Genomic DNA, 9,144 nt, shown 5'->3' with positions numbered 1-9,144 from the left:
GTAATTTCCGTCAGTAGAAAAAAACGGCGAATTTAACAAATGTAAACGCCAAGGGTTACCGTCCCATAGAAAATTTGAATTTCGCGCCTTTTTCTTTTGACAAAGTTGTTTTACCAGCTATAATATATTCATTATTACTTCTACGGAATCCCGATTATTACGTTTCAGAGAGATAACATTATTACAATCTACGATATTAGTACCATATTACGCTAATGATAACGACTGATAAAAATGTTAGTACAAAGTCCGTACCGTAATCGAGTTTCAAAGTCGAATTTTTATTTGAAACCAGAAACCAGTCGAGTTGTGTTCCGTCAATCAGTACGGAGCTGTCAGTAGTGTCAGTCTCAATTCACAATTGTCAAACGTCAAAGCAAAGTGTTCTTGACGTTCTTGTTGACTTGTGTTTTGTAAAAAGAAAGAATTTAATTCGAGAGAATAGTTTGGCTGCATATTTTTTATAACTGAGATCGTAAATATCTATTATAATGTCACGTGCGTATGAGGATTATTTATGCTATTTTACAATTTCTAATAAAGTGGTGGTGTCCAAAAGGGATTACAGTGCTTTATGGAGGTGATATTAAGAACAATAATGAGTGAGAATAGTGTGACGGGTACGTAACGAAACCCGATTTAAGTGTCGATCAAATCTATTAAGTGCAGTGCACGATTTCACGATAGTTTGTAGGTAAACAAATGTACCTATGTAGTTGGAAGTGTACATGTAAATGTTGTGTTGCGTGTTTTTACAAGTTGCAATTATTTTATTGATTTTTACTCCGTTTCGAAATATCTGTTATCGTTAAAATCACGGATATTGTTTGGCAATTGAAGCTTTATCAATATAATTTACAGCTGTGTACTACATAACCTTACTTTTGTTATCTGCTATCATTACAAACAATATCTGTTACATCTGCCACTGATTTGTGGCTTTTTAGTTTATATTTGATTTATTGCTAAGCTCAGGAAAGTCATAGGCATGTTGTTATTACATTTAAACACTTATAATGAAACTGTGTAATTTAAAATTCTTGAGTAATATTACTCTTACCTCATAAAGAGATAATTTATAGCAATTAACACATAAACTACAATTACCACATGCTTCCAGTATGCCTTTACCTTTGTATGTAAGTTCAGTATAAAAAAACCTGGCCTTGTAAAATCAGTGGAAACAGTCTAACTACAACAAGTTACTTTTATTATAATGGTAATTTAGTAAAACATCAACCAAAAATATTCAGCTTTTGTTCATGAGTTCAGTACAGAAATTCATTGTTAGTAATTAAGGTCTTAATTTTTATTTTTCATTTTGTCAAGCAGAAACGTCTGTGAGCTTAGAAATAAATTAAACGAGGAAAAATTCACTGTCTTGGGTTATTTCTAAGCTTAATTTTTATTATTTAGCAGATGCAGTAGGCCTAGCACATAATTGGCGCGACAGTATCTCGCGGCGAGATAGACTACCGGTCCCCCTTTAATTGACATTATGTAGTTTGAAAAAGACCGGTAGTCTATCTCGCGCCAATCATGTGCTAGGCCTACTGCATCTGCTTCTATACATATAAAATTCTAATTCTGGCAGTTACTGGACCCATGTTAACCTTTTGTATGAATCCAGATAGAGCAGAAAAAATCTTGAAAAAAATGGCTAAAAATTTTGGTCAGGATCTTTATCATACACAGGCATTCTGTATTTTTTTGCCTCCTATTCTTCAGTGAATATTCATTTATGTTATGTTATATACTTGACATCGGTAATTGTTAATACTTATCTTATATCATGTTTGTCATATGATGCAACAACGTAGCTTTATGTTTTAAACCTGCATGTTTACACAAGTTTTTTTATTTTACGTCAATATGTTTATTTGAGTCAATAAAAACCGGACAAGTGCGAGTCAGACTCGCCCACTGAGGGTTCCATACAAATTAAATTTTCAGTATTTGTTGTTATAGCGGCAACAGAAATACATCATTTGTGAAAATTTCAACTGTCTAGCTATCACGGTTCATGAGATACAGACAGACAGATGGACAGTGGAGTCTTAGTAATAGGGTCCTGTTTTACCCTTGGGTATGGAACCCTAAACCCCTGGTAGTAAAATTTGGTGCAAATTTCTTGATTTTACATTGTCCAATTGTTAAGAGAGTATAGGTAATGATTTTTTTTATTTATTAATTTTTATGTATAAGAATTTAAAAAAGTTTTCAATATTTTCTATAATTCTGTAACAGAGGAATGAATCAGTAATAAACTCATTTAACATTTACAAATTTTTAAGAGTGGATAGGTAATTTTTTTTTGTTAATTTTCAATGTGTGTTAGGCAGAAATATTATTGTATACCTTTAATTTTAAAAATAAAGTTTGGGGTCTATATTCAATAAAATTGACTTTAGTTTGGCCCTCATATCATGTCTGTACTTTGACCTTTGCTTGTTTTACAGAAATCATCTCTGAACTGAACTCATCCGCAGATTAATATGAAATTAAATCCTACAAAACATTATTTTGAATTATTTTCCTTCCTTCCCTATTAGATGAATAATATGAGAAATTAATCATGTATTGCACAAGGTTCTTAATAAATCCTAATTTGTTCCAGGTATATTCATAAATACGAGAGGCAATTCAAAGCTATTCATATACCAAAACCACACATTCAGGTTTATGTATAAGAAGGCGTATGGGAGCCAGCTGTGGTATTGCTGGTACTTCTTCAGCAGATGTTGTCCGGCGAAGCTCCGGATAAATGATGCGGGGAAGGTGACGGAGAGCATAGGCCGGCATAACCATGACCCTCCGACCTGCTGGATGACTCCCGATGGCAAGTCGTACAACTTGCCGCCGCTGCCCTGCAAAAACAACGACCGAAGAACGCCATAAGGCTTCTACAAACTTTGCAACTAATGGTATGCGATTTCAAATAATTGCTGGCTAAATAGGAGCAATACTGCACTACTACATTATTACTATAGATCTCAGTACGGGGGTGACAACGTCACTGAGACGTAACCCCATCCTTAAAAAAAAAAGGGGGGGGGGACGATGCCGCAATGTATTGCAAATCGCATGCAATTATCGTTAACGTTTGGAGAGGCCTACAACCTAATTATCATGTAATGAAAACATTTTTTTATTGGTTCACTGCCCTGTAAATATGAGAACAAAGTTTATATTTAAGTAAATATAATTATGTTGAGATTCTATTTGCCTTTATATTTTTATTGTTATTATGAATTGGTTAACATTTTTAGATTAATTAGGCTAAGCATGTCCACAAATTATTCAAAGAATGAGATATTTGTTATTGATAGGTGCATAAATTATCTAAATTGATGTTTTATATGTACATGTTTTATTTTATTTGCCATAAAAATATAAAAATGTCTGGTTTAATGCCCAGTGAGACATCTCTCAAAAATGTAATATAATTTTTTTAACACATTGGTTAACTGGGTAACATTTGTGGCGTTTTTAAACAAAAGGTATCATTTTTAACTGTATTGTGGTACCTTTTGGTTTAGAAAACGATGTTATAATTAGCTCTTGGGAGATAGCTGGACTTTACAAAGGCCACCGTGTGGCTACCTGGCGTTGACACCAGAACGGTGGATAAACTCGTATCTAGATTAATTCATTATCCGCACACTTCCACATTAGTTTACTGCATAATAAGCTATCAGTATTACACTTTAAACAACGTTAATGAGCAAAAGCAAAGAAATTAATTACGACCCGATATCACCAAGATGGCGGTCCACAAGAATATATTATTTTATGAAAATTATGACTGAATCAGCTTAAAACTACCTACGCTCAAGAGCAATAGGGTATTTGACTACTAGTCAAATCAGTTTCTTTTTTCGAACTGTCAAAACGATTTTGCTACTATGGAATTTATATGAAACACTAGCATGTGACGTCACAATCAAATTACCTACTCTTTATAGCTTTATACGAGTTTTAAAATAGAAATTGTGTCTAAAAATAACTGCTGTCTACGTTACTCCATTAATCTTCTGGTGCTTTATTTCATACATGTTGTTAAACAATTTATTTTAAATACAGTCAAATACCCTATAATAAAGTTGACACTTGATGTTACGCTCTTACGCTAGCGAATGCATGAACTTGTCCATCTCGCTCGCACTGGACGTGTTGGTGCGTTCGAGTTCACGCAGTCGCTAGCGTAAATGTCAACTCATGGTAGCCGTGCTGCGCATTTTCATAAGATGCATTTTTTGACAGATATAAAGTGATGTTAAAAGTCATGACAGCATTTGTTAATACTCTAGTTCCTCAAACATGCATTATACTTATATATTAATGAATACTAATTTAAGTTTTAGTTAATTACATGCAATATTGTATGTGTGGTATTTTCTATAAAAAGGGACCTTATTGTCGATGGCACTTACGCCATTATAAACGATGCTCCGATATAAATACATGCCGCGCGGCGTAAGCGCCATCGACAATAAGGTCCCTTTTCATAGAAAATGCCCCATATATCCTGCATAATTTCTATAGGTTTAGTTGGAACCGAACTAAGTAATTCGAAATGCAATTGTCACGGAAATCAACCTATATCTATACCGTGTCCATGTTATGTCTGATCATACTCTGAGCTGTGAATATGTAAGTATAGGTCGAACAACTTTTTCTATTTACCACCAAAATTTCAAAAAAATCAGCTGTCTCATAAGCTCCCTCCACACTCGTGCGCGAAGCCGCGAACGCGAGTGTGGAGTCTAGTTCGCTAATTAGCGAAATTGACTCCACACTCGCGTTCGCGGCTTCGCGCCGCGTAGTCTGTAGCGGGCTATACATGTTGGCGAATGATATGTCGATAATTTCTATGGGTCAGCGGTGATATGTCGGTGATTTCTATGGGTCAGCGGTTTTTTTTTGCGCGATTTCAGGGTCGGCCCCATAATAAAAGTTGTTCAGTATGATCTACTCGTACATATTTGGGGCATTTTCTACGAAAAGGGACCTTATTGTCGATGGCGCTTACGCCGCACAGCGTCGCGCGGCATTGTATTTATATCGCAGCCTCGTTTATAATGGCGTAAGCGCCATCGACTATGAGGTCCCTTTTTATAGAAAATACCACATTTCTCTTTAGAGTATGATCCGACATAACATAACAAAAATATCCTGTATAAAAATACGCATTATTATGTACACTGTGTACATTAAGTTTACAACTTGTTACTTAATAGGTAGTTTAATTTTGAAATAATCCAAAATCAGGCATAGATAGTTAACAAATTTATAACGTGCCTCTAGTAGGTAGAATTTAGGTAAATAAAAATTGTTTCGTGCCTTTTTAAATTGTTTATATGTATGTTTACCAAATATAAAACTAAACTGTGATCATATTTGTTTTTTTACCTTTACCTACCTAACGCATATAAAGGAACCAAAGGGCCGCTTTTGGCACCTTATCCCAAAAATTGGCGTTAGAACTGGTTTTTACGAAAACTATGCAATCCGACCTTCCATCCCAGAGGGGAAACTAGACTGGCGACCCGGCTTTGTTAGTAGAAAAAGGCGGAAAATTTGATAAATATAAAAGGTATAGTTGGTCAAACCAAATTGTCAGTAAATAACAAAAAAAACTATACTCATCCCTTTCTTTTGGGTGCTAGTAATAGCGAAAGAAAAAGATAGTATGATTCTCTCTATCTATGTTTGAAATGAGACAGTCCCTTGTCAAATTATAGGTACCTACTTACGTAGGATCAAAGATATTACTCCGTAATAGATGGATACAGTCTAAGGAAAAAACGTGCCTCGAAAATCACGAAAATTTGATTCTCGATCAGATGGCGCCACTAGCTTTGGCCTACTCTCGTATAGAGGGCGTTGACGGTTTCGTTTGTTATTTATAATTTTAACGCATATCCGTTAAAGAACATGGGTCAAAATCATATAAAAATAATTAATGCAAATAAAAAAATAAGGAAAAAGAACGTAAATTTGATTCTCGATCAGATGGCGCCACTACCTTTGGCCTACTCTCGTATAGAGATACGAGAGTAGGCCAGAGGTAGTGGCGCCATCTGATCGAGAATCAAATTTACATTTTTTTTCCTTAGACTGTATCCATCTATTACGGAGTTATATCTGTCTTTGGTATTAGACTACCGTAGCACATGGACGCCTGCAACTCCATCCTGTCGGTAGTCGATACACTCCTTTTTTTAGGGTTCCGTAGTCAACTAGTTTCACCTTATCCGTTTGTCTGTCTTTCCGTCCGAGTCTTTGCTCCATGATCGTTAATACTAGAAAGCTGTTTCAAGAATACTGTAGTCCCTCGAGAAAACCTCGGTAGGGAGCTCACTTCACAGCCGGGGTGTACCCGGGAGAATATTCCTCCTTCCATACAATGCGACACCGTTAAGTTTCCAACAACCCGAGTAGCATTTATACGTCATTATGACGTCAGCGACGTCATTATGACGTAATAATGACGTCAATGACGTCATTTTGCTACCTGGGAAGTGCGGGTGGAGGGGGCACTACGGTGTGGTGGGCTCGTTGGCATCATGTCAAACAATTCTCCAACAGACGTAATAAAAAATATGTTTACTGGCATAAGACACTTACAGATAAATGTTAAAGTACCTGACTTCTGAGCTAGGTAAAAAACCTGTGTCACATTACAGTAAGTCAGTGTCCTCCCAGACTATCGTTACTAAAATCATAGAGTAACTTATACTAGAGCGGTACTGTCATAGTAAATTTTGTAACCCCAGTAAATTCACTGCCATCTGTCGACACACTTTAAAACTAGAAATGAAGATTTATAAAAATGCGATAGAATGTATTTAAATATAGATAAATGATTTTTTTTATTTGCATTAATTATTTTTATGATTTTGACCCATGTTCTTTCACTGATATGCGTTAAAATTGTTAAATAACAAACAAAACCGTCAACGCCATCTATACGACTGTAGGCCAAAACTAGTAGCGCCCTCTGAACGAGAATCTAATTTTCTTGATTTTCGAGGCACGTTTTTTCTTTAGACTGTATCTATCTATTACGGAGTTATATCTATCTTTGCTAAAATCTAACGCAGCTAAGAAGTCAATCTTGACAGTTATGAATTGACCCTTAGATACATTACACTAAGGCTATCAGTTAAACTGTAGGCCCAAGCTTCGTAATTATAAGGGTCAATTCATAACTGTCAATATTGACTTCTTAACTTACAGATGCTTACAGCGACTGGATATCTAAATAACAAAATATTTTGGTTTAATAAATACATTTTGCGTTTGAATATATAAGGATAAAATGCTTTCAGTTTATTCATAGTCTAATGACAATATAAGGATAAAATGCATTCAGTTTATTCATAGTCTAATGACAGCAACCGAACTTAAGTTTTTTCACCTCAGCAGCTCGAACAAGCCTACTTTCGTCACTCCCTGGAGTGAGGAAAGTGCGACTTTCCTCACTCCAGGGAGTGAAACAATGTAGCTTTTTAATTTAGTGAAGGCCATGAACTTCATACTTTTATTACATTTTTTTATGGTATGGTACGGTACGGTACGGTCCGGTCCGGTCCGGTCCGGTCCCGTCCGGTCTTGTCTCGTATCTTATCGTATCGTACATATTATAATACTTTTTTTTCTCTGTTTATTCTGTGTAATTCGAAATACATTTTAACCGTTAATATGTTCTCACTACTGAGGTGAAAAATTATGTGTGCAACACGAGAGCAAAGTTATTTTACATCTCGTGTTTTTGAGTCCCTCGCTACGCTCAAGATTCTACCTTAGAATTACTCGCTTCGCTCGTGATTCAATTATAGAATCTTTCGCTTTCTCGGGACTCAAAATAAACACTCGCAAGAAAAACCAACTTTCCTCTCTTGTTGCACAAATAACTATTGTTACATTCATGTGTAGTAGATAGGGTATTTAGTTTCATAAGTTCCGAAGAACTAATTGGTACGAGCCAGGATTTGAACCCGCGACCTACTACTACACTACTACAAGCATACTACTACTTCCCTTACTACTTACTAGAAGCATAAGTGGATTAACTTGAAAATTACCAATTTGGATTTTTTAAACTGATGCATTTGTTCTAGCAAATACCTACATTTTGATGCATAATTTCCTAATTTTTGGTCAGATTTTGTTTTTTTTTGTATCAGTGTGAGGTTTAAGACGTCATCTTTAATGTTATAGTACATTACTTTAAGGTCCGACTTTTGGTTTGGTTGTAAAACCCAAATAATCGAATATTTTTTTACATCATTTCGATTTCTTTGTAAATTTCTCTTAAACTCTTAATCATTTCGATTTCTTTGTAATTTTGGTATACAGTGTATAAATAAAATATAGAATATTAATTGGCTTTCATTTAATACCCCACACGTGTATGTGCAATGCATAGTTTGGGTGCAATATGCAATATTAGCAACCAGGCGGGACTCATTTTGATGACGTCATTACGCTGAAGTAAATGGCCGGCGCCGCTGTCTCCCGGCAGTTTTGGAGACCCAGTACCATGACCAACAACATACCAAAATTTGGTAGCGGTTTCCGGATCTAAACTATATTCCCATATGTCAGTGCACTAATGGAAGAACCCAAAAAGGTGAGATCTGTGAAAGTCAGGTTTTCATTAAATGTGGCGTTTTCAGCCAAACGGGTAGTTTATTGTCAGTTGTCACTAAGACGCTATTTCCATAAAGCTTCAAAATTAAATCAACCTAATCGACTACCGACAATGTGGTACCTTTTAGTTCAAAACGTCACATATTTTTATAAAACGTTCATAAACTAATTTATTAATAATACTAAATATCTGGGAGACCGAGCTTTGCTCGGAAAACATATAAGTAAAAACTCAAAAATGCTCGTTTTCCCAGAGATAAGACCTAGCTAGATCGAATACCTTACAGCAAATTTCATCGAAATCGTTGAGCCGTTTCCGAATCGGACAAGAATTGCTCGTTTAAAGGTATAAGAAAGGTAAGATAAACACAAAAAAGACAAAAAAAAGTACCCGAGTCGTACCAGTCTTGAACCCGAATCCTCTTGCACGTATTTCCACGAACATACCGCAGCGCCATTGCAGCATACTTACACTGCATGAAATTG

General features: G+C 35.6%; 1 long non-coding RNA gene across 2 annotated transcripts; it reads left to right on the top strand.

The window, feature by feature from the left end:
- Window positions 1-366: 366 nt before the first annotated feature.
- LOC134750062 (uncharacterized) lies at window positions 367-5,394 on the top strand. Of its 2 annotated transcripts, none has more exons than XR_010128539.1 (2): window positions 367-580; window positions 2,618-5,394. It is a non-coding gene; the product is annotated as an uncharacterized LOC134750062 (long non-coding RNA). The 2 variants fall into 2 exon arrangements; XR_010128540.1 differs by having other exon boundaries at window positions 367-620.
- Window positions 5,395-9,144: the final 3,750 nt, after the last annotated feature.

This window comes from Cydia strobilella, chromosome 2 (assembly GCF_947568885.1).
Source record: "Cydia strobilella chromosome 2, ilCydStro3.1, whole genome shotgun sequence".
NCBI classification, from domain to species: Eukaryota; Metazoa; Arthropoda; class Insecta; order Lepidoptera; family Tortricidae; genus Cydia; species Cydia strobilella.
This window is presented reverse-complemented; position numbering and strand designations above follow the sequence as displayed.